The sequence below is a fragment of the Equus przewalskii genome, chromosome 14 (genome assembly GCF_037783145.1).
Source record: "Equus przewalskii isolate Varuska chromosome 14, EquPr2, whole genome shotgun sequence".
Classification (NCBI taxonomy): Eukaryota; Metazoa; Chordata; class Mammalia; order Perissodactyla; family Equidae; genus Equus; species Equus przewalskii.
The window spans coordinates 21,945,292-21,973,001 of record NC_091844.1 but is presented as its reverse complement, the minus strand read 5'-3'; positions in this window follow the sequence as shown (position 1 = coordinate 21,973,001).

Here is a 27,710-nt window from a genome sequence, read left to right as displayed (position 1 = left end):
TCTCTTGACACTGTCTTTTGCAGAGCAAAAGTTTTTATTGTGATGAATTTCAGCTCATCCACTATTTCTTTCACGGATCACGCCTTAGCTAAAAAGTCAGCACCACCTGCAAGGTTATCTAGGGTTTGTCCTATGTTATCTTCTAGAAGTTTTATAATTTTGCGTTTTACAATTAGATCTGTGATACATTTTGAGTTAATATTTGTGAAGGGTGTAAAGTCTGTATCTACATGCATTTCTTTGCATTTGGACATCCAATTGTCCTAGCAAGATTTGTGGAAAAGCCTATCTTTGCTCCATTGTTTTGCCTTTGATGTTTTGTCAAAGAGTAATTGACTATAGTTATGTGGGTGTATTTCTGGGATCTCTATTCTGTTCCATTGCTGTATTTGTCTATTCTTTCACCAATACTACGCTGTCTTAATTACTGTAGCTTTATAGTAGGTCTTGAAGTTCGGTAGTATCAGTCTTCCAATTTTGTTCTTCTCCTTCGATACTGAGTTGGCTATTCTAGTCTCTCCATAGAAACTTTAGAATCAGTTTATCAGTATCCACAAAATGACTTGCTGGGGTTTTAATAAGGATTGCACTGAATCTATAGATCAATTTGGGAAGAACTGGCATCTTGACAATATTGTCTTCTTATCCATGAAAATGGAATATCTCTCCATTTATTTAGTGCTTTAATTTCATTCACCAGTCTTGCAGTTTTCTTTATATAGATCTTGCACACATTATGTTAGATTCATCCTATTTCATTTTTGGAGGTACTAATGTGAATGATATTGTGTTTTTTATTTCAAATTTCACTTGTTCATTGCTGGTATAGAAGAAGGTAATTGACTTTTGTATATTAACCTTGCAGTCTACAACCTCACTATAATAAATTCTTAGTTCCAGAAGGTTTGTCAGTTCTCTCAGATTTTCATCGCAGATAATCATGTCATCTGTGAACAATGGTATTTTTATTTCTTCCTTCCCACTCTGTGTACATTTACTTCCTTTTCTTGCCTTATTGCATTAGGAAGGACTTCCAGTATGATATTGAAAAGGAGTGATGTAGGGGGACATCCATGCCTAGTACCTGATCTTAATGGGAAAGCTTCAAGTTTCTCACATTTAAGTATGACGTTAGCTATAAGTTTTTTCTACATATTCTTTATCAAGTTGATAAACTTTCCCTCAGTCCCTAGTTTAGGGAGAGTTTTTATCACGAATGCGTATTGGATTATGTCAAATGCTTTTTCTGTACCTCTTGATATGATTATTTGATTTTTCTGTTTAGCCTATGGATGTGATGGATTACATTAATAGATGTCTGTATGTTGAGCCAGGCTTCCATACTTGGGACAAATCCTACTTAGTCATGTATATAATTCTTTTTATACTTTTTGGATTTGATTTGCTAATATTTTGTTGAGGATTTTTGCATCTAGGTTCATGAGAGATACTGGTCTGTAGCTTTCTTTTTTTGTACCATGTCTGGTTTTGGTGTTAGGATAATTATGGCCTCATAGAATGAGTTAGACAATATTTTCTCTGCTTCTATCCTCTGAAAGAGATTGTAGAGAATTGATATAATTTCTTCCTTAAATGTTTGATAGAATTCATCACTGAACCCATCTGGGCATGATGATTTCTGTTTTGGAAGATTATTAATTGATGATGCAATTTCCTTAATAGTTATTGGCATGTTCAGATTGCCTATTTCTTCTTGTGTGAGTTTTGGCATCCTATATCTTTCAAGCAGTTGGTCCATTTCACCGGGTTATCGAATTTGTGGACATAGAGTTGTTCATAGCATTCCATTATTATCCTATCCATTTCCATGGGATCTGTAGTGATGTCCCTCTTTCATTTCTGATATTATTAATTTATGCCCTCTCTCTTTTTTTCTGAGTTAGTCTGGATATTGACTTGTCAATTTTATTCTTTTCAAAGAAGTGGCTTTTGGTTTCATTGATATTCTCTATCAATTTTATTGATTTCTGCTCTAACTTATTATTTCTTTTCTTCTGCTTACTTAGGATTTAAATTACTCTTCTTTTTCTAGTTTCCTAAAATGGAAACTTAGATTATTGATTTTAAATCTTTTAGCATTTCTAGTATACGCATTCAATGCTATAAATTTCTCTCTAAGTATTGCTTTCCCTTTATCCCACAATTTTTGAAAAGTTGTATTTTCATTTAGTTCAAAATAGTTTTTAATTTGTCTTGAGACTTCTTCTTTGGCCAAACTTAGAAGTGTGTTGTTTAATTTCCCCATATTTTGGGATTTTCCATTTATCTTTCTGTTATTGATTTCTAGTTTAATTCTACTTTTCTATGAGAGGAGACATTGTATGATCTTTTCTCCTTTTAAATTAGTTATGGAGTGTTTTATGGCTCAGAATGTGGTCTATTTTGGTAGATGTTTCATGTGAGCTTGAGAAACATGTGTATTTTGCTGCTGTTAGATGAAGTAGTCTGTGGATGTCTATTATGTCCAGTTGATTGATGATGTTGTTGAGTTCACCTAAGTCCTTACTGATATTTTGCCTGCTGGATCCCTCCATTTCTGATAGAAGGTTGTTGACATCTCTGACTATAACAGCGAATTCATCTATTTTTCCTTGCATTTCTATTGGCTTTTGCCTCACATATTTTGATGCTCTGTTGTTAGGTGCATACAAGTTAAGGATTGTTATGTCTTATTGAAGAATTGAATCTTTTACCATTATCTAATACTCCTTGTTAGCCCTGATAAATTTTCTTGCTTTGAAGTCAGCTGTCTGAAGTTAATATAGCTACTCCTTCTTTCTTTTGATTAGTGTTAGCATGGTATATCTTTCTCCATCCATTTACTTTTAATTTATATGTGTCTTTATAATTGAAGTAGTTTTCTTGGTATCAATACACGGTTGGGTCTTTTTTGTCTTTCACTCTCACAATCTCTGCTTTTTGAATTGTGCGTTTAAACTACTGATATATTGTTTATTGATATAGTTAGATTAACATCTACCACATTTGATACTAATTTCTATTTGATGCCTTTGTTCTTTGTTCCTATCTTTGTCTTCCACTCTTTTTATGCTTTTTGTGGTTCGGCTTGAGCATTTTATATGATTTCATTTTCTCTCGTTCCTTAGCACATCAGTTCTTTCCCTTTTTTAAACTTTTTTCACATCAAGATACATAATAGTTTACATCATTGTGATATTTTAGTTGTATTATTTCTTGTCCATCACCATAAATGCTCCCCTTCACCCCCTGTACCCGCCCCCCCCCCACTTCCCTTCCCCAGGTAACTACTGAACTGTTTTCTTTGTCCATGTGTTTGCTTATATTCCACATATGAGTGAAATCATATGGTGTTTGTCTTTCTCAGTCTGGCTTATTTTGCTTAGCATAATACCCTACAGGTCCATCCATGTTGCAAAAGGGATGATTTTGTCTTTTTTATGGCTGAGTAGTATTCCATTGTATATATACACCACATCTTCTTTATCCAGTCATTTGTTGATGGGTACTTTGATTGTTTCCATGTCTTGGCTATTGTAAATAGAGCTACAATGAACATAGGGGTACATATGTTACTTTGGATTGTTGATTTCAAGTCATCTGGGTATATACCAAATAGTGGCATAGCTGAGTTATATGGCATTTCTAGTTTTTGTTTTTTGAAGCATCTCCATACTCTTTTTTCCATAGTGGCTGCATCAGTTTGTATTTCCACCAGTAGTGTATGAGCGTTCCCTTTTCTCCACATCCTCTCCAACATTTGTTGTTTTTTGTCTTGGTAATTATAACCTTTCTGACTGGTGTAAGGTGATATCTCATTGTAGTTTAGATTTGTGTTTCCCTAAAGATTAGTGATGTTCAGCATCTTTTCATGTGTCTGTTGGCCATCTGTATATCTTCCTTTGAAAAATGTCTGTTCATATCCTCTGCCTATTTTTTATCAAGTTGTTTGTTTTGTTTTGCTGTGTTGTGAGAGTTCTTTATATACTTTGGATATCAACCCCTTGTCTGATAAATGATTTGAAAATATTTTCTCCCAGTTAGTGTGTTGTCTTTCCATTTTGTTGGTGGTTTCCTTTGCTTTCCAGAAGCCTTTTAGTCTGATGTAGTCCCATTTGTTAACTTTTTCTTTTGCTTCCCTTACCCGAGTAGACATGGTATTTGAAAAGATGTGGCTAAGACCAATGTCAAAGAATGTACTGTCTCTGCTTTCTTCTAGGATTTTCATGGTTTCAGCTCTTACATTCAAATCCTTAATCCATTTAGAGTTAATTTTTGTGTATGGTGCAAGATAATGGTCTACTTTCATTCTTTTGCATGTAGCTGTCCAGTTTTCCCAATACCATTTATTGAAGAGACTCTCCTTTCTCCATTGTATGTTCTTGACTCCTTTGTCAAAGATTAACTGTGCATAGACATGTGGTTTTATTTCCGGGCTTACAATTCTGATCCATTGATCTGTTTGTCTGTTTTTGTGCTGGTACCATGTTGTTTTGATTACTATAGCTTGGTAGTATGTTTTGAAGTCAGGGATTGTGATACCACCAGCTTTGTTCTTTTATCTCAGGATCGCTTTGGCTATTCAGGGTCTTTTGTTGTTCCATATAAATTTTTGGATTCTTTGTTTTATTTCTGTGAAGAATGTCATTGGGATTTTGCTTGGGATTGCATTGAATCTGTAGACTGCTATAGGTAGTACGGACCTTGTGACCATGTTTATTCTTCTGACCCATGAACATGGAATATCTTTCCATTTCTTTATGTCTTCAGTTTCTTCAATAATGTCTTATAGTTTTCAGTGTACAGGTCTTTCATCTCTTTGGTTAAGTTTATTCCTAGGTATTCTATTCTTTTTGTTCCAGTTGTAAATGGGATTGTATTCTTGATTTCTTTTTCTGCTAGTTTGTTTTTGGTGCATAGGAATCAACTGAGTTTTTCATATTGATTTTGTACTCAACAAATTTGCTATAGTTGCTGATTATTTCTAATAGTTTTCTGGTGGATTCTTTAGGGTTTTCTACATATAGACTCATATCCTCTCCAAATAGCAAAAGTTTCACTTCTTCCTTTCCAATTTGGATTCTTTTTTATTTATTTTTATTGCCTAATTCTGCTGGCCAATACTTCCAGTAATATGCTGAATAGGAGTGGTGAGAGTGGGCACCCTTATCTGTTCCTGTTCTCAAAGGAATGGCTTTCAGTTTTTTGCCGTTAAGTATGATGTTGGCTGGGGGTTTGTCATATATGGCCTTTATTATGTTGAGGTACTTTCCTTGAATACCTATTTTATTGAGTTTTTATCACAAATGGATGCTGTATCTTTTCAAATGCTTTCTCTGCATCTGCTGAGATGATCATGTGATTTTTATTCCTCATTTTGTTAAAGCAGTGTGTCACACTGATTGATTTGCAGATGTTGAAACATCCTGCATCCCTGGAATGAATCCCATTTCATTGTAGTGTACAATTCTTTTAATGTATTGTTGTGTTCTGTTTACCAACATTTTGTTGAGTATTTCTGTATCTAAGTTCATCAGTGACATTGGCCTGTAGTTTTCCTTGCTCTTATTGTCATTGTCTGGTTTTGGTAACGGGGTAATATTGGCCTCATAGAATGTGTTAGGAATCGTTCCATCTTCTTCAATTTTTCAGAATAGTTTGAGAATAATAGGTACTAAATCTTTGAATGTTTGGTAGAATTCTCCAGAGAAGCCATCTGGTCCCTGACTTTTGTTTTTGGGGATGTTTTTGATTACTGTTTCAATCTCTGTACTTGTGTTTTGGCTATTCAGATTCTCTGTTCCTTATTGATTCAGTTTTGCGAGGTTGTATGAGTCTAACAATTCATCCATTTCTTCTAGCTTATCGAATTTGTGGGCATATAATTTTTCACAGTATTCTCTTATAATCCTTTGTATTTTTGCAGTATCTGCTGTAATTTCTCCTCTTTCATTTCCAATTTTATTTATTTGAGCCTTATCTCTTTTTTTCTTGGTGAGTCTGGCTGAGTGTCAATTTTGCTTATCTTCTCAAAGAACTAGGTCTTAGTTTCATTAATCCTTTCTACTGTTTTTTAGTCTCTATTTCATTTGTTTCTTCTCTGATTTTTATTATTTCCCTCCTTCTGCTTACTTTGGGCTTTGTCTGTTCTTTTTCTAGCTCTGTTAGGTGCATTTTAAGATTACGTATTTGAGATTTTTCTTGCTTGTTGAGGTGGGGCTGTGTTGCTATGAATTTCCCTTTTATGACCACTTTTGCTGCATCCCATAAGAGTTGGTATGTTGTATTTTTGTTTTCATTTGTCTCCAGGTATTTTTAAATTTCCCTTTGATTTCTTCAATGATCAAATTGTTATTCCATAGCACGTTGTTTAGACTCCACATATTTCTGACTTTCCCAGTTTTGTTCTTGTGGTTGATTTCTAGCTTCATAACATTGTGGTCAGACAAGATGCTTGATATGATTTCAATCTTCTTCAATTTATTGAGGCTTGCCTTGCTTCTCAACATATGGTCTATATTTGAGAATGATCCATGTGTACTTGAAAATAATGTCTATTCTGTTGTTTTTAGATGGAATGCTCTATATATGTCTATTAAGTCCACCTGGTCAAGTGTTTCATTTAAATATATTATTTCCTTGTTGACTTTTTGTCTGAATGATCTGTCCATTGAAGTAAGTGGGATGTTGAGGTCTCCTACTATTATTGTGTTGCTGTTAATGTCTCCCTTTAGGTCTGTTAATAATTGCTTTATACAGTTTGGTGCCCGTGTGTTAGGTGCCTAATTACTAATAAGTGTTATGACCTCTTGGTGGAATGTTCCATTTATCATTACATACTGCCCCTCTTTGTCTCTCATTGTCTTTTATAACTTGAAGTCTGCTTTAACTGATAAAAGTATGGCAACACCTGCTTTCTTTTGTTGGCCATTAGCTTGGAGTATTGTCCTCCATCCCTTTACTTTAAGCCTATGTTTGTCTTTGGAGCTGAGGTGCATTTTGTGGAGGCAGCATATTTTTGGATCCTATTTTTTAATCCATCCCACCACTCTGTGTCTTTTGATTAGAGAATTCGATCCATCTACATTTAGAATGATTATTGTTATATGAGGGCTTAATGCTGTCATCTTGTCTCTTGTTTTCTGGTTGTTCTCTGTTTCCACTGTTTCTCTTTTTTTGTATTTCTGACTTTCATTTCATTTTGTTGGCTTTCTGAGGGGAATTTCTCAGTTTTCTCTCTTTTTGTCAATTGTGGCTCTGCTCTGACTTTTTATTTAGTGGTTACCATGAGGATTGTATGAAAGATAGTGATCCATTTTCTTATAGTCTCTTATCTCCACTAACCTAAGCAGGTTCCTTCTCTTTCCTCTCCCCTTCTGAGTAACTGCTGTTACAAATTGTTCCATTTTTCATTTTGTGAGTTTGTGGCTAAGCTGAAGTGTTCATCCTTACTTTTGATGCTTTTCTTCCTTTTCTGTTTTAAGTTGTAATAGAGCCTTTGCCTCCCCGTTCTGGTAGAGAGCTGCAGGTTTCTGATCATCTCTGTCTTAATTTATCTCCTTGCTCAGAGCTTTGTAGACCTTTGCCTTTTTGTAGCCAGTGTGAGGGCATCTTTAATTATTTCTTCTAGGAGAGGTCTAGTGGTGATGAACTCCCCCAGCTTTTGTTTATGTTGGAAAGCTTTTATTTCTTCATCATATCTGAAGGAAAGTTTCATTGGATAGAGTATTCTTGACTGAAAGTTTTTGTCTTTCAGTATTTTGAATATATCACTTCATTCTCTTCTGGCCTGTAGGGTTTCTGCCGAGAAATCCACTGAAAGTCTGATAGAGTTTTCCTTGTAGGTTATTTTCTTCTGCCTTGCTGCTCCTAATGTTTTTTCTTTATCACAAACTTTTGTCATTTTTGCTATTATAATGCCTTGGAGAGAGTCTTTTAGCATTGACGAAATTGGGCATTCGATTAGCTTCATTTATCAGTAAATCTGAAACCATTCTCACATTTGGGAAGTTCTCAGTAATTATTAATTTGAATAAGCTCTCTGCTCCTGTCTCCCTCCCTTCTCCCTATGGAATACCTATAATCCTTATGCTACTTTTCCTAATTGAGTCAGATATTTCTCAAAGAATTTCTTCATTTTTTTTTTTAAATTTCGGTTCTGTCTCCTCCTCCACTTGTAGAATTTCTACATTTTTATCCTCAAAAAGACTAATTCTTTCCTCCAAAAGATCAGTTCTATTTATTAATTATTCTGGATTATTTTTTATTTCATTAATTGTGTTTTTCATATCCAGAATTTCTCCTTGATTTTTTTTATAGTTTCAATCTGTTTGGTGAAGAGATTCATTTTATTGCTGAGCTTCTTGAATTGTCTTTCCATGTTTTCTTATTAGTCATTGACTTTCCTTATGAAGGCTATTTTGAATTCTCCATCATTTAGGTTGTATATTTCTGTGTCTTCAGTGTTGGTTTCTGGAGAATTTTCATTTTCCTTCTAGTCTGAATTGTTGCTGCAGTTTCTGACATTGATGAACTAATCTTTTATTGGGGCATTTGTGGTATTCTTAGGATGCAGATTCCCCCTGTTACCACTACGGGGAAGCAGGAGGAGCATTTCTAGCCCCACCCCATCTGCTGGAAGCTGTGCAGGTATTATGAGTGCTTGCCCGAGCCTGGGGTGCGTTCAGGCTCTTGTGTGAACGTTTCTTGTTGAGTGGGGCTTCCTTGCTGGGCTAGGGCCACTGTTTGGCACCTCAGGGGCACATTAAGATCCCCCTCCCCACCAGAAATTGATCACCAGTGGGCTCAAAACTACCACACCTATTCCCACATCTGCCAGGGACCTGGTCCCTCTTTGGGATCTCAGCTGCACTGTGAGTGCTCGTGTGAGGCCTTCTCCCCATCACAGAGATCTGCTGAGGTCTCTGTTTATGGTCCATGGTCCATGGGGCCACTGTGCTTGGCAGGTGGGTCTTCCTTGCTGGGACCCAAGCTATGGCTGCTCCTTGATGGCACTGGGGAGCAGTGGGCTCCCCCTCCCAGCCAGGAAAGTGAACCCAAGTGAGCTCAAAGCTACTGTGCCTATTCTTGCATCTGCCTGGGACCTGTTTCCTCTCTTGGGTTTCAGCTGCACTGTGAGTGCTTATGTGCATGCCTGGGGAATGTTTGTCCCAGTACAGAGATCTGCTGAGGTCTCTGTTTACATTTTTTTTGCTGTTGGTGAGGCTGTTGTGCTTGGAGGGCAGGGCTTCCTCACTGGGACCCGAGCTTTGGCTACTCCTCTGTGGCACAGGGGTGCAGTGGGCTCCCTCTCCCCACCGGGAAATAAACCACAAGCACGGGCTAAGGGTTACTGCCTCCCCCCTTATGGTCGCCCTGGTGCATGTTCCCACTTTCTGGACTCTTGCACCAGATTGCAAAGCTTTCATGTGCATGCACAGGGCTACCGCAGGAGAGCAGGATGTGCTCATCTATCTCTGCACCTTCCCAGGGAGCCAGTCCACCCGTCCTCAGATATATAGCTGTGTGTGTCTCTCAGGTATCCTGTTGTACTATGTGGGCTTCCTCCATTGGATAGTGAATGTCCATTTAGTTGTAGTTCAAGAGGGGAGACAGAGAGAGAACGCTCACTCCACCACGTTGCTGATATCACCTCCCTTTTTAAACTTTCTTTAGTGGTTGTCCTGGAGTTTGCATTATACATTTAAAACTAATCCATATCTCCCTGTCTAGTTTCAAATAGCATTATACCACTTCAAGTGTAGTGTGAATATCTTATAATAACAAAATAATCCTAATTCCTCCCACCCCATTTCTTAAATCACTACTGTCATTCATGTCACTTATATATAAGTATATATATATATATATAATCAAATATGCACATAAGCATACATAATCAGATACATTGTTACTATTATTTTGAAAAAACTTTTATCTGTTACATCAATTAAGAATAAGAAAAATAAAAGTTATTTTACCTTTGGGGGCCGAACCCATGGCTCAGTGATTAAGTTCACGTGCTCTGCTTTGGTAGCCAAGGATTTGTTGGTTTGGATCCTGGGCGTGGACCTAGCACTGCTCATCAGGCCATGCCAACATGGCGTCCCACATAGCACAAGCAGAAGGACCTACAACTAGAATATACAACCATGTACTGAGGCTTTGGGGAGGAACAAAAAAAGTGGAATATTGGAAACAGACGTTGGCTCAGGGCCAGTCTTCTTCACCGGCCTCCAACTCCCTTAAAAAAGCATGGGCTCTGGAGCAAAAAAAAAAAAAATGGGAAAAAAATTATTTACCTTTGTTTATTCCTTCTTTAATGCTTCTCCTTTATTTACGTAGATCTGAGTTTCTCAGCTATACAATTTTCTTTCTCTTTGATGAACTTCTTTTAGCATTTCTTGCAAGACACATCTACCGGCACCAATTTCTCTCAATTTTTGTTTGTCTTGAAAGTCTCTTTTTACTTCACTGTGAAGGATTTCACAAGGTACAGAATTCTAGATTGGTGGGTTTTTTCCTGTCAATACCTTAAATATTTCATCCCAATGTCTTCTTGTTTGCATAGTTACTGAAGAAAAGTAAAATATAATTCTTGTCTTTACTCCTCTAATGGTAAAGTTTTCCCCCTCTGATTTCTTTCAGGGTTTTTTTTTATCTTTGATTTTCTGTAAGTTGAAAACAATATGCCAGGTATAGTTTTTTATTATCATTTCTCTTGCTTGGTGTTCTCTGAGCTTCCTGGATCTGTGGTTTCCTGGTTCTGTGTCTGTCATTAATTTGCGGAAATTCTCAGTCATTATTGTTTCAAATATTTCTTCTATCCTTTTCTCTCTTCACCTTCTGTTATTTCCGTTACACATAGGTTACACCTTTATAGTCGTCTCACAATTCTTGAATATTCTGTTATGTTTGTTACAGTCTTTTTTTCATTGCTTTTCAGTTTTGGAGGGTTCTATTGAGATATCCTCAGGCTCAAAGCATACAGTCTGCATATAAGCCCATCAAAGGCATTCTTTATTTCCTTTACAGTGTTTTCGATACCTAGTATTTCTTTTTGGTTCTTTCTTAGAATTTCCGTCTCTCTGCTTACATTGCCCATCAATTCTTGCAGGTCGTCTCCATCATCCGGTTGAATACTTAGCATAGTAATCACAGTTGTTTTAAATTTCTGGCCTGATAATTCCAACATAACTGCCATATCTGAGTCTGCTTCTGATGCTTGCTCAGTCTCTTCAAAATGTGTTTTTTGCCTTTTAGTATATCCTATAATTTTTTCTTGATAGTCAGACATTATGTACTGAGTAAAAAAAAAAAAAAAAACTGCTAGAAAAAGGCCTTTAGTAAAGTTTTGGTGAGATGTGGAGGGAGGAGAAGTGGTCTGTAGTCCAGCGATTAGGTCTAAGTCTTTTAGTGAGCCTTTGCCTCTGGACTGTCAACTGCACACGAGCTTCTCAATTCCTCTGCCCTCATTAGATGGGACAAGACGGCTATAGTGGGCTGGAGTTGGGTATTTTCCTTCCCCAGGTCAGTTAGGTTCTGATAATACTCCAGATCCAGGTCAGGATCTGGTTAAATAGTTTCTTCTGAGGACAGACCTTGTTAAGAAGAACACAATGTTTGGGCGTATTTCAAAATGGCTTTTTTTCCCCTTCCACCTACCAGAAGCATGAGGGAATTTTTCTCTGATCTCCACTACGAGAACCTGGAGGAGCTCCAGGAGGTAAAATTCACAGAAGTTTGAGAGCCCCCCCAGTGACTAGTTTCCCTTGGAGTTTTTGTCTCTCAGATGTGTCCACACTGAGCCTCCAGTATTTCATCAACTACAGTTCAGGTTTCTCTACCCTGGCACTGTTTCCTGCAGCTTTTTGCTTGTGGGTTTCTACTCCAATAAGCTGTGATTCTCTGTATTCACCTGTTGGTTTCTCCAATTTGGGGGGCAGTAGTTTGCCCTGTGAACTTTCTTATGGATCTAAGGGGAGTTGTTCATTTTTTAGTTCATTTAGCTTGGTACTTGTTGTTAGGATGGAGTGAAGACTTCCAAGCTTCTTACATGCCAGACCAGAAACCAGAATCTATTATGTACATTTTACCATTGTGGCGACCTGAAATTGGCCACCCCAAGACATGCCTCTTTGGCATCAGGATTATTTGAGGCTGATTGTTTTTGATAAACTGGGACAGGGAAGGAGGAATGGAACTTGCCCTCTGTTAGGACACATTTACACTTGTAAGGTAAATCTCTATCTGTAAAAGGTGCCTCCCTCTCTGTACCAGGAAGAAGAAAGGAGATGACCTTCTTTCTAGAAACTCTTAATCAATACCAAAGGCAAGGACTTAAATCTGCATTTTATTGAGCTTGTCTGGTAACCTCCTGTAACTGACTTCCCTCTCCCTCCCAATGTTGGCATCTCCTTGAAGATTAAGCATCTTTCTTTAGGCTGGGAACCGATTGCAGTGCTCATCTGTGACCCCCCAGCCCGAGGCAACACACCTGCCACCCCGCGGCGTTCACTGAGACAGCAGACCTATCTGCCGCCCTTTCCATCAAGCGCTGTGCTGACAGAGCAGCCTCGTGACTATTGTAAAAGGGACATTTCAATCATATGTGAAACACCCTGTTTGGGAGTATATAACCACTCCGTGCACCCTACTTCTTCAGTGCCCTTTCTTCCTTAGGGAAGAAAGGCCCCAGGCCACAGTTCCTCATAAAACTTTGTTTAATTTTCTCTTGCTATTCTGTCTCATGTGAATTTAATTTGTTCTCCGGCCAGACGAACCCACATTTGGGAAGAGGAAATGTCTTCCTCCCTTACACCATAATTAAAAATTTTTAAAAAGCAGATTATAGAATAATATGGATAGTATATTCTTGCTTTTATAGAAAATATTTATGTATCTGCACACATTTATAAAAGTACACTTAATGTTAAAAATCTGTGATCAATGTATTTACAAGAAAGGTATTAGGATGGGAAGAAGTAAATTTTCATTTTTTATATTTTAAAAGTTCTTTGCACTTTTATGAACATGTATTATATTTTTAAACTAAAATCATGAAAAATTGAAAAAAACCCCAAAGAACAAAGCACATTAGTGGTCAGTAGACCTTCTCATGTAAAATGATAGCCTGACAGACCCAAACTTTGGAGTTCTTCTCTTTTGTCTCCAACTCAATTACTTCACTTAAGAAATTCCCAACCACTGTAAATACAGATGCTACACATACAGTTGAGATGTAGAATGAAAATCACCTTTGGTGGTAAGTGTGGGAATAGGAGGCCAGGAAATTTGTTTCCATAGATGATATCAATGGGCAGCCAAGGTTCCAAACCACCACCCCCAGATGTCCTTTAGATGTCTCTTTTTTTATACCTTTCAAGTTTAATGTTCATTTTTGCCACATTGTATTATGACATTTTATTGTGTGGAAAAGGGAAGCATGTATGTCATAGTCCCACCTCTTACAGTATCTAGTTTAATCCTAGATAACTGTCCAGCTATGTAGAAGCTTACTTCCAAGATGGAGAAAATGATATCACCTCCTTTTTCACTCAAGCAACTTTCCAGTCATCAAGTTTTTGGCCTCTTTTTTGCCTACTTCCAAGTAAATTTTTTTACCTCCTATTTTTGGATGAACAAGTTAGTAGGAGTTCTCCAAAACACTTAATTTTCAAGAAGTCTGTCTTAGTAGTTCTTAGCAGAGAGAGAAAGACACTATTATTGATATTACTATTACCATTAGTCCTTTACTATTGGTCCTTGGGAGGTGTGGGGGTTGGAGTATGACATTGGAATTTATCCACAAGGTAGATTCTCTGCTTGTTAAGATGCTCATGATTATTCCTCCTCCATCTAAATTCAACATAGTCTCAATAAAGCGTTTGCATTACGGTTTATATATTCTTTTCTGCAAACCAAAGAACAATGTTATAGGGATAAAATCCAAGAGTGAGATTTAAAATTAAGTCTGAGGATGGGTATATTATTCATTTGAGCAGAGCCTGCAGAATCCGCAAAATCACAATAGCTATGTGGCAGCCAGGTCTATGTGCGTGGTCTGCTACAGCCCTATGTAAGGCAATGGAATGTAGTATTTAAGTAGCACTAACATTTATGGAGAGCTTGCCTTGGGCCTTGCACTGTTTTAGGTGCTGGGCTTTAGTGCTAGAGAGATCCAGGTTCTAAATTCAGCTCCACCATTTGTTAGCTGTGTGCCTTGGGGCAGATTTCTGACTTCACTTAACTTCTTTTTTTTTCTAATATGGAAATATATAAGTACTTGCCTAGCAGGATTGTTGTATGTATTGAATATGTGATGCATTTAAAGTCTTTAGCATAGCACCTTGTACAAGGTAAACATTTGCTAGTATTTCAATGACTTGCCACATATTAGCCTCAGTATGTTTTTTTGGTATTCTAGTTTATGACTAAGAAAATCCAGCTAATTTGCTTCACTTTGGTCAAAGGATATGTTAAGGGATTTTCATTTTCACACCCTCTTTAAAGCAATTATGTTTAACTTCGATTTCTTTCTTTCCCCCAGTTCCTTTTATATTCATTTCTGGCTTTGGATTCATGAAGCCTGACACCAAGGTGATGAAATTTCCATTTAAAAATGGAAGAAGCCATGTAATTTTTTAAGTGGCTTAAAAAAATAAAACTCTCAATTTTGTTACACTAGACAATATAGAATTACTTCTACTTACTATCTTTCATATTAAAAAGTAAATGCATGCATACATACATTGCTTGTTTATTGATTGATTATTTCACTAAAAGCACATCCACACACAATCAGAGCAGAGGAGGGGAGATTACCTCTAACTGAGGTCTCTAATGTCTCTGCCAGGGTGGGCTGTAAAAGTAAGCAGAGTAAGTGGCCAGCTTCATTGAGTGAACCAGAGGGTGCCTGCTACTTAGCCTAAAAATAACACCTCATGTTGGGCTTTTTAAGGTCGCTGTTTGAATGCAAAACTAATTTCTAGAGGAAGGCATCATGCAAAGAGAAGTGAAAATTATATAAGTGAGAAAATGTTTCCAGAACATCATGGCCTAAAAATTCTGATACCTTCAATTTTAATATTTTTTTGAGAAAGCACGTCTTTTAGGGCCAGAAGGTTTACTTACGGTCTGAATTCAGGACTGAGATGAAGGAGATGGAACGGAAGATAAAGGAAAGAGTGTCCTTGGAAACACACTGCCTGGTTAAAATTACTGCTCCAGCTTCACTTTAACTGAATAATGAAGAGGGTGCAGGATGGGGAGCAGAGCATAACCCAACTGGAAATACATATTTACAAACAACATTTTCTTCTATTTGAATGAAGATACTCCAGTTTCTCTGTGGCCTTCACTGACCTATCACAACGCTTTGTATGACCAGCAGCTAAGGACTCTGGCAGTTAAGTAAGGTCTGGGGCACTTGAGATTTTTATAATTCTGAAGGCTAATTACATGGTGATGTGGATGGCTGAATAGAATTGATTGTGTCTGTTTCATGTAATGCCTATCACCACTCAAGTGAAGCAAAGATGGGTGATGGGAGTGGTTCTACTCAACTTATCTGTTTGTGAGGATACAACTGGCATCCTAAGAGCAGATCTCAAGATTTTATTCCTTAAGCAGCTTTTCATAGGACAACAGGCTACAAAGGCAAAATAGCATTCATAGTTGGTGCTAAATACATCTTTCTTAAATAAATGAATGAATAAATGCCATTGCTACTCAGTTCAACCAGATATTGTGTAGTATATTAGAATCATGGTATAATTATATTTGCTCTTGGTATGCTGGAAGAATTTTAATAAAGATCAAGACTGTATGAAACAGAATAGGCAGTTGCCCCATCCACTCCATTCGGAGGCTTTCAACTAATGCATCTACAAAATGCAGGAGAAAAATAAGTTTCTCTAAAATGATTGTCCTTATCAATATTGTTTCATCTTCAGAGGTTCATACATTTGAACTTTTAGAGTTCATATGTATCTCCTTTCAAATACTGACTCTAAGTTTCATTCAGCCTCTAATTTCAATAACGTGCTCAACCACATTTGGATAAAAACTGAAAATTATTATTAATATGGTTCAGGGAAATCAGCAGAGAAAATGATCTTGTTGATCTTATGACTTTGACGAGGAAGAGAAAGGATAAGGGAATAATGCTCAGATCTTTGGTTGTTATAAGGCCTACACAAAAAGGGGAGCCTGGTTTATACAGTGGTCACGCTCTATCAGTCCTCCAATAATATGTGATATGTATAGGTTTAAATGAATTAATAATTGCACACTGACTCCAACTGATTGATAATGAGTGCTGACAGTTTTCCATTTGGAATGATTCTGATGTCCCATATGGGTGTAGCTTGAACATCAATTATAACTAATTAATTAATGGGAAAATGGCAGCATAATACTGTGTGCTTGCCATCCTTATAACTATGCATTCTAAAGGATGAATACACAACGTTAATAAAAGCTGACACAACCCAGGGCAATGCAATTGAAGTGGTGTAGGAAGGACACCATAGGGAGGTGCAGTCCACTTTTCTGTCAGCTTTGACCTGTGTGAGTCTCCTCAAGCAAACATCCGTGTTGCAGATGACACCAGCCTGCAGCCACGAGAGGTACTTTCTGTGATGAATTGGCAGCAGAGCGGCGGTGGTCATTACATTCTTACTTTTACCTTTTGTATTCAATTGCACAACCGGAGGACAAAGATTCAGCTTTTCATCTGGATGTGCATTGGGGTTTCCTATGTGAAATGTCTTCATTATTCTCAAATAACCTTTCCCTTGAATATAGAAACCGTCACCCTCAACAAAACATAGCAGTCCAAAGAGATCAATATTCAGTCTCCTTTCCAGATGTTGTAAAGAAATGAGTGACTTCCCAGAATACTTTGGACTAATTTCACTGTGAGATGTAAAAGGAATACATTTCTTCTCACCCAAGCCAGCAATCTGTTAAAGCTCTGAAGCATAAGGCCAGGTATTTCTTGCACAGTGGTTTTTGTCCTATTGACTATCATGGTGTGCTATTCTTATTCAAGGCAGTGACTGAGCCTCGATTAATCAGCCAACCAATTTTCTCTATAGAATCTTGAAACTGCTAGTACCTGATGGTGAATTTTACACTACTGGCAGGATATTTGCTTTTGTATACTTTAAAAATTGCTATAAATCTGTAAAATATGTGGCAATTATGGCTTGGTGAGGGAATTTATCTTTTCTTCATCTCTAACTTCACAACATACTGGGCCTTCTTTGTAGACAGGGATGGCATGTCTGTACCGTGGTACAATTATTCCATGTCAGAGTCCCAATCTTAGTGCCAACAAAGACTCCAGTTGACCTCAGTTGATTCATCAAGTTGACAGTTACTGAAATCTAGAAAGGATATGTCACTGTTAGCTCCTTCTATAGTAGAGTTAAATTTAATTTTAGATCAAGAATAATTTGCAATCATACCTGGTCTGTTTAATAGCAAAACAGATTCCAGAAACCAACCACCAAGTCAAATATTCTTTCTATGTTATGACCACTGTTAATCTAAATCTTACCACCGCATCTTTATTTTCAAGTAGGGAAGGGGAAAGAAAAGGAGAAACCGTGAATTCTGTGTGTGTGAATGTTTGTGATGAATAAAACATTACACTAAATATTACCACATATATCCACCCTAACCCTCAGAATTATGTATGACCATCACAGATTTTTATATTTTGGGAAAGTAAAGTCAGAATGTTTAATTACTTTTGTCCCATGTCCCACAGTTACCAAATAGCCAAGATTCTATTTTGCACAATTCTCTTACTGAAATTCAACTGCAAAAAAAAAAAAAAAAAATCCTCTGATTTTCTTGCAGGGACATCCTAGGGTGCTCTGATTAAATACTGAGTATAAATACTGGGCTTTATTAATCTTCTTTGTTGTTCTTATTAGTCTAGCCCATGGTTTCTTTGCCTAAACTAGTCAGGAAGAGAACAAAAAAGCGTCTGGGTAGAATAGCCAAGGAGAATGCTTTGCAATGGAGCTTGCCTCTTCTCCATGCTGGTGCCATCCAGGGGATAACAGGCTTGTTTTTCTGTACTTATGGTTGTGTTGTAGAGCCACATGCCTTCACTAGTTCTCTCTGTTCATAGTCATGATCATCCTAGATCAAATCACTGCCAACCTTATTCCTGCCTCCTGGCACAAACCCTGCCAGAGTTAAACTGTGTCATCATGCTTATCTTTGTTGCAATCACTCCATCTGCCTCTGCTAATGTTGGTCCTTTTACTAGATCCCTCAGAGCTGCAGAAGTGCTCACAGAAGTGAGAGATTATTCTCTGTTTTGAATCCTTTAACCAAGATTCAAAAAGCCCCTCTCTGTCTCTTTTCTTACAGAAACTCTAGGATCACAAATAATATATTAAGCTTTACTTTTGAGTAAATCTTGCCAGTTAAATTTTCAACGTTTCTCTGTGTAACGGAGAACATGACATTGGTACCAGACATCGTCTCAAAGGAATACTTTCTATCCTAGTCCAGTGTTGAAACACATCATCTCCTCTCTCTCCCAGGATGCTTTACATGCACTTCAAGGGCACCATTTCTGACCTGGAATGAGATGTGTACCCTAAGTTTCATCCAGGAATGACTGTCCAGAGACTCACTCCACATTTCTAATACCATTCTTCGTAATTTTTTCTTAAATGCCCATTAAACGCTCATGGAAAGAGAACACCTGTTATATCTTCTAACTTCTCAGCATCTCTTTAAAGACTGTGTCAATTACAATTCCACCTGGGAGTCTCACAATGCTCATTCAGGCCACAATGGAATAGAACCTGTGTTACTTGGCTGTTTCTTGGTGCTATGTGCATTACTAGAATCATTTGATTCAACCAGTAACTACATCCACATCATTACACAGTGGCTTACCTTAGCAGTCACAAACAATCACATTCTTGAGTAAATCTGAAGTGGTTCTTTAAATGAGGTTGCTAAGAGAGAATTTTGATTATGAGAAAGGTCAAAGTCCAGGGCTCTTCAAAGGCAGCTATTTAGCACGGCTGTCATAATGGTGAGACAGACCTTAGAAGAGACTCACACCAAAGAATTCAGCCAAAGATAAACAATAATGAATGAAGAGATTGCAGAAAACAAATACAACAAACAAAAACCCCTTAAAATCTGGATCAGAATGTGTATGATGGTCACAGAATAATATTGCTCTGATGTGGAGATAGTCGTGGTCAAGGGACATGGAAATGCTAGTGTCAAGGGACAAACAGTTTCAATTTTCACAAAGGCGCAAGATGACATTTTATTTTCCATTAAAAACATCCCCCAAATTCTGAGGTTGCCAGCTTCTTTTCCTCCTCCTTCCCTGCTGCTCCTGCAGGCATTTTTCCTCTCTGAGTTTTTCTTGGTTTGGCTCACCTTTTGCCATGGCTGTGGGTTATACCCCACCTAGCAACCCCAAATGGTCTCATTCATGTGTTATTTTTTTTAATCTATTTACTGTTTAAATTCTTTTCCAGTGCCCAGGTGCAGTCAGGGTCGTCTAGATTACAAATATTCAATGATTACTCACTAGCAGTGGTTTTCCTACCATGTCTTGGAGAAGGCGTGATCCCAGCCCCTGTAGATAATATGGGCCAGACTGTTCTCCTCCAACCTCCTTGCATGCAAGGCCATGTATTGAAGAGCCTGTCTGTGATGCTGGCTGTTGCTTTTCTGTCCTGGAGCTGGTAGCAACACAAGTGATGCAGATATGACCTAACAAAACAGGGTAGAGTGTCAATAATATGCACCTTCTTGCATTTGTCCATTTCCTGACCTCTGCTGAGAATGCCAATGTTGCTGCCCAGGGAAGGTCACCTCAAAATATCCTACAATAGCATACTAATTATTTTGAATTAAAGTTACTAGAGAAGCGAAAAAGGCATTCTGACCCTCCTGTCTCTGTTCCCCATGAAAGCAGGAAATAAATCTCCCATGTGAAAGGTATTCTCTCTGCATCCTTTTATCAAAGCTAGGGAACTCTGGGCCCAAGAAGCCTACATAAACAAATCTAGCTAACTTACAGCCTCAAGCGTAAACTCTCCTTAAATTTCTCTAATTATGTACCTCAAATCTGTTTCTTTGTCCTTGCATTCCTCATGAGTTTATTGTTTCTTTGTGTAAAAGATATATATATATATATACTGCCTGCTTTGTTTGCTCTCTGAACATCATGTCTTTATGATCGCCAATATGTACATATTAAAATGGGTTTTTCTCTTGTTAATCCAGTCTTTTGTCAATTTTATTCTTTAGTCCAGCCATAAGAAAACAAGAAAGGCAGAAAGGGGATTTTCCCCCTCCCTGACACCCACCATGTCCACCACCTTCATACTTGGTCCTGCTTCCAGCAAACTTAGCTTTCCTTTGTCTTTTTTCAGAATCCTGCCTGGACAAACCAGGTAGGTTCTGTGCTTGTATGTTAATACTCCTTGTGACAACGTTTGTTTTTTGGGAGTTTTTTTGCTGAGGAAGATTAGCTCTGAGCTAACATCTGTGCCAGTCTTCTTCCACTTTATATGTGGGTCGCTGCTGTAGCATGGCTAATGAGGGGTGTAAGACTGTGCCTGGGATCCAAATCTGTGAACCTGGGCCACTGCAGTGGAGCACACTGAACTTAACCACTATGCCAATGTTTGTGAAGTGCTGAGTGCAGGCCCAGCACAGGTAAGCACTCCAAGTCAGAGCCATAACTACAACAATGAGTAAGAGTTAAAAGCATGAGGTTTCAGTGTCTCTCAATATTTACTCTCCTTTCACAAATACCTTTGTTAACCTAAAAATAAAGAGCCAAAATGAGAGGCGGAGAGGCGTTTATTCTGGGATCAAAGAATTGCAATTTGGGATACACAGATTCAGGTAGCAGCCCAAAGAGTGTCCTACTAGGCAGTAATAGGCAGTGGCTTTTAAAGGCAAAAGAGGGAGGTTTGCATTACAAAGAATGCTAACTGGGTTTGGTGGCAGAAAGTTAATCTTGGCTAAACATAATTGATTGCTAAGTCTAGCTAGAGGGAGGGAGAAGTCTGTCACCATGATGAGCTGCAGGTTTCTTCCATCATTACTCAGTTCAAAAATTCATACTCTGTCAGATCAGGATGTGCATAAGACCCATTTCCTTAATGGTTTCCCGGCTCCATTTTAAAGGCCTTAGACATAAGTGACTCCATTTTGTTTCACTTTTCACACCTCCTTTGAATGTTGGTTCCCTCTCATGGTGGTTGCTGTAGTCTGGCAGGCTGAGGCTTTCTTCCAACTGGAGGAATACTAGGGCTAGGGTGACTGAGCTTTTGTTCACACATAAGAGAGAGACAGTCTTTTTATTTTCCCACGGTGGAATTTTCCCCCAAGCTCTTTTTTTATTTCTCTTCTTTCTAGAGGAGAAACAAGACTAGAAGAACATGAATGATACCAGTATAGATGGAAAGAGCCAGAGATTGTTTCTCTTGATTTTCAGGAAGATCTTTTTCTAGAGATTCAGAAAGACTTTATAAGAATTATGGTATTTTTATACAGGTTATCGAACTTCTCTGAGCTTGCACTAGGTCACACAATTGTCATTTTTAAGCCAAAAGTCTCAGCACAGTAAAGATATCAGAAGATTGCTTTTGTATTCTCTCTTAGGACTCACGTGGGATTCAGTGTGGTCATTGTGTGTTTTCCAATAGTAATTCCTGTTTTTGGAAACTTTTCCAGATATAGTTTGAATTGTCCACTGTAGGGGAGGAAGAAGCATTCCTCTACCCTTCTAGGTTCTTCTGGCTGGTTTAGGGTTTAAATTGACATGAGAGAGAATAATAGGAGAAAATCAAAGAAGTTTAATAATGTGTATACATGAGAGAAACCAGGGAAAATGAGTAACTCATCAAAATGTCCAAAGCCTCAACCTTAGATACCATCTTTAGCTAAAGACAAAGGAGGATGTTGGGGCTGGTGGTTTGGGACTTCAAAGGGGAGGAAGGCAATTCACATGGAGATGGAAAAGCAAATGTTTGGTAAACAAATGTTTGCCATGCCAGGCAGATACAATGAGACATGGATGGAACTTTGATCAAATGGAACTTGTGAGGTTCCTCCTTGTCTACCAAACTCAGCAAACCTAGTTCATATCACACTATAGTTATCTATAGTATTAGCTCCTTCCTGGAACAGACTTTCTATCTTGAATTGATTTAGGTAGTTACAGGGGAGGTCAGAGTTTCTTCCTGAGTTTTTTTTCTTAAAAATAATCAAGCCAAAGAGATACATTTTGAGGTAGCAAAATCTGCTGTCCTGTACCATGATCAACAGACATAAACAAAAAGTTGCCATTGAGCAAAATAAATGGTAGTGGGTTTAAGAACTTTGCAAGATACTCGATCATTGGAAGTAAACATGTCCTAAATCTAAAATCAAAGCAGACATCCATCATTGTCACAAATTATGATTTTCATAGTTTTTTTTTAAGTTCCTTTTAAGCTGAAACATTTGGATTGGTTTCAACTGAATCTGCTCTGGGGAAATTAACAGGCATTATCTAAGAAGGTCTTGAAGAAAAAGTAAGAAGCACTTAAACTTTAGCATATGGTTTGAGATCCAGGAGGGAGAAAATCATTATCAGGGCACACAGAAAATACCAATTAAATTAAGGTTACCACCTGCCTAGTTTCAATCAGGATATTTCAAAATAAAAGGTTTATGTCCAATGACTCAATTGACTTTATTTCTGAACCAATCTTTCTTTCTTTTGAGGTTTGAAACCTTAAATTTCATTATGTCATTCAGCTACTCTCTATACTCAGTGCCATGCCTAATTTCAAAGAAACTTATAATTTTTCTTCAGGATTGTATAGAACACCCTGCCTTTAGTCTTGTCCTCTTTCCGTCTATCTGCTGCATTCCTTTCAGAACAATCTTTCTAAATTGCATACATAATCTTGTTACCCTTCTGTTTAAGTGATTTGATGAACACAAATTTTCTTCATAAAAAAATTCTAAACTTTTTGAAGTCTTGTTAATATGAGCCCTCTTATTAGTGATCTTCTTTGTGTCCTGACCCTTTCCCACATGCTCTTATAACCCAGACATTCCAGATCATCTGCAATTCATCACAGCCAACACGCAATGTCTTTCACTATTTCCTCTTATGCTTCAGTAACAAATTAGCTCTGAAACCTCAGTGGGTTAACGCGACCAGAGATTATTCCTGGCTTCCATTGCATGTTCAGCAAGGGTGGGTAAGGTGCTCAGCTCCACACAGTCATTGAGGCACAGAGGCTGATGGACGCTCCACTGCGTTTGGGCTGCACAGGAGCATACAGCCTTGGGTGTCTCTGTGCTGCGAGAAGAGAGATGAGAGAGTCATATATCAGCTTTTATATCAGCTTTTAGCCCCAAGGTCATACATATCTCTTCTGCTCATAGCCTATTGGGCAAAAGTAACCACATGGCTTGATCCTACAGTAAAAGGGGCTAGATCACTGAAGGATCAAAGAAAAGTTGGTGTGTTCATTTTTTATGACTGTGGTAACAGATTACCACAAACTAAGTGGTAATTAAAACTTAAAGCAACACAAATTTATTGTATTATAGTTTGGAGGTCAGAAGTCCTAAAATGGGTGTTGTTAGCGGTGTTCTTTCTGGATGCCCTGGGGGACAATTCATTTCACTGGCTTTTCCAGTTTCTACCAGCTCTCCTCATTCCTCTGTTTATGGCTCCATATCACATAGCATTGCATCCCTCTGCTTTCATCATCACATTGCCGTTACTCTAACTTTGCTCCTTTTCCCTCCCTCTTACAGGATTCTTGTAATTATATTGGGACCTTCTAGACCATCCAGAATGCTCTCCCCATCTAAAGTTTTTAATTTAATCACACTGAAAAATCTCTTTTGTCATGTTAGGTAACATATAAGTTCTGGGGATTAAAATGTGGATATTTTGGTGAAGGGGTGTTATTCTGTCTTACACACTTCATAAGACAAAATAATCTCTATTAGTCAGATCGAGTCATGTGGAGATTCAGATCAAAAATGTTATAGATAAAGGAGCAACATAAAAATTTTCTGTGTTACGAATGTATTCAGGGCCCAGCAAGGACGCCAGTGTAGATGGACTGAGCAAAGGAGAGAGTGGTAGGAGACATGGTCAGAAAGATAAGGAAGAAATGAGAGAGAAGGTCAAGAAGGGCCTTCCTTGAAGGCTACAGTGAGGATTTGAGCCTTTATCCTAAGTGAACTGGGAAGCCATTTGAAGGTATTGACCACATGAGTAACATACTTGAGACTAGACTGAAGAGTTGAAATAGAAAGCTGGATGGAGCACACCAAAGTGAGTCAGAGACAGAATACTGGAAATGATAACTGGAGCAGAGCATAGATAACCAGGTCACAGATCTAATTCAGCTAACCTACTTGACTATGTTGTCTTACTTATTATAATTCAGGTTTCCCTCTTAGGAACCCAGCAGGTTCTGGCAGCAAAGAAGTTGTATATGGAAGGATTGGGATGGTTTGCCTACCAAGTTACATGGTACAATACTGGGTCACACATTTCCCAAACTTTTTGTCTTAATAATTATATATGCATAGTGATTTACAACAGAATAAGTTTATTTATTGTTCTATATATATATATATATTTAGCGTAGAATGCAGGTGAAAGAAGATTAAAGCAACACTGTCATAAGAAGGACTTTGTGAGTGCATGTGTTAGTTTTATTCACCAGAATCTAACTAATTAGAGAAAACAATCAAGATTTTCTCCTTTTTTCACTTGATATTTAACCAACAGAGAATATAAGCCATAGGGATCTAAATAGCTTCACTAAAAGAGCCAGCTTCTTAGGTATGATAACATTATTGACACATTCTAGCTGTGAATTACTGTGTTAGCAATAAATGTATGAGGGGTAGTCTTATAATCAAATTTTATAGATGAGGAAACTGAGCTCAGAGAGGTTAAGAAACATTTTCACTCTTTATATCAATCACAGCAAGTCAGTTTTACAGCCAGGGTTCAAAACAGACAGTCTGACTCCCAAGCCCACACTTTGACCAGTATACTGAAAGCTTTCCATTATCTAAGATCTATTCCCATTCCAACCAAATGTGCACAACTATTTTCCAAGTAGCCAACCAATTATCAAATTAATTTCCAACTAATTAAATTAGCTAATTAATTATTAATTTTTCAGTTACTGAAGATATTTGATGTTCATATGATAATCCTAAACTTGTGGAAAAGAACTCAATTGATAAAGACCAGTACAATCTTTGATATAAATACCTAAGAATATAAAGTAAATCATATGTTTTATAAAGCTGTCTGGTAAACTATAGTAGAAATATAAAGTGCTTTGAAATTAAAACTCATTGAAGCATTTTATTCATAATTTTGTCTAAATATTTTTTGAAGATATGTTTCTTCCTAGGCTCTTCAATCTCTTGGCGGTAACGAGCATCCTAATTTTGCTTCTCACTCTATAAAATATCTGATTTATTTTGCCTAATTTTAAAATCATTCGGGTATCTTGGAATTTTTGTGACCAAGTTTATGCTATTTCTCCTTTTTTCTCTTGACTTTATCCAATTACAGTCAAGCATTGCTTAACAATGAGGATATGCTCTAAGAAATGAGTCAGGTAATTTTGTCATTGTGCAAAGATCACAGAGGTACTTACACAAACCTAGATGGTCTAGCCTACTACACACCTAGGCTGTATGGTACAACCTATTGCTCCTAGGCTACAAGTCTGTACAGCACGTTACTGTACTGAATACTGTAGGCACTGTACCACAATGGTAAATATTTGTGTATCTAAGCCTAGAAAAGGTACGGTAAAAATATTATATAAAAGATAAAAAATGCTACACCTGTACAGGGCACTTACTATAAATGGAGCTTTCAGGACTGGAAGTTGCTCTGAGTCAGTGAGTGAGTGGTGAGTGAATGTGAAGCCCTAGGACATTACTGTACACTAGTGTAGACTTCATAAACACCGGGCACTTAGGCTACGCTAAATATATAAAAAATATTTTTCTTTCTTCAGTAATAAATAAGTTTACCGTAACTTTTTTTTACTGTATAAGCTTTTTTCAAATATATTCCACTTTATTTTTTTCTGTCTACTTCATAATATATTTTGAATTCTTTGTAGATTACAACATGTTCACCAGCAAAAGACTAATTATAATCCCATTATCACACAGGTATTCCTAATTACCCCTTTCACCCTCCTCCCTCCCCCCTTCCCCTCCAGTAACCACCAATCCAATCTCTGTTGCTATGTGTTTGTTTGTCACTGTTTTTATATTCTACTTATGAGTGAGATCACCTGGAAGAATTACAACATCTATGACTGCATCAAGAACATTGCTTTGGCTTGGAGTGATGTCACCAAAGAGTATATGGATGGCATCTCGAAGAAGACAGCCAAGAGATTCATCCATGACTTCAAAGGATTTGCCAAGGATGAAAAGGTTGCAAAAATCAACAAGGCTGTAATTGAGATGGCAACCAACTTTAATTTGGGTGTGGATGAGAATGACATTGAGAAGCTCATAGAGGTGATTCCTGATTAATGAGCAGTTGCTGGAACTGGAACAGGAACACATAGTTGAAGAAGAGGCAAAAGAAAAGGAAACAGCAGGAGAAGAGAAAGAAGAAGCATCCGCAAGAAAATTCACAGTGAAGGGTTTAGCAGAAGCTTTTTCAGACCTCAACAAACTCCTCAAAAAATTTGGAAACATGGACCCCAGAACCAAAAGGTTTTCATTAACAGAGTGGAATGTTCATGCATATTATCTACTCACAAGCAAATCTATGATGGAGAAAAAAACCAAACCAAGCAAACCATCAGGGATATATTTCTGAAAAAAGTGATACCTCCTCAAGAAGAGCCTTAGGCATGATCTTCAGGAGGTATTCTAGAAGAAGGGATTGTTACCATAGCAGATGACAGCTCCATGCTTATTATTGCCCCTGGAGACCTTCGAGTGGAACAAGATGTGGAAGTGGAAGATAATAATATTGATGATCCTGACCCTGTGTAGCCCTAGGCTAATATGTGTGTTTGTGTCTTTGTTTTTTAAAAAAAAGTTTCAGAAGTAAAAACAAAAAAAACTAAATAAAGAAAAGCTCATAGGATAAAACCATAAAGAAAGAAAAATCTTTTGTACAGCTGTGCAATCTGTTCGTTTTAAGATGTTATTGTATTCAAAAGGGTAAAAAAGTTCAAAAGCTTATACAATAAAAATCACATGATCATCTCAATAGATGCAGAGAAAGCATTTGACAACATACAGTATCCATCTATCATAAAAACTCTAAATAAAATGTGTATGGAAGGAAAATACCTCAACATAATAAAGGCCATATAGAACAAACCCACAGCTAATGTCATTCTCAATGAGGAAAACTGAAAGCTATCCCTCTAAGAACAGGAACCAAACAAGGATAACTACTTTAGTCACTCTTATTTAACACAGTATTGGAAGTCTTAGCCAGAGCAATCAGGGAAGAAAAAGAAATAAAAGGCATCCATATTGGAAAAGAAGTAGTGAAAATGTCACTCTTTGCAGACAACATGATTTTATATATAGAAAACCCTAAAGAATCCACTAAATAACTTTTTGAAATAATAAATGAATACAGTCAAGTCGCAGGATACAAAAATCAGTTG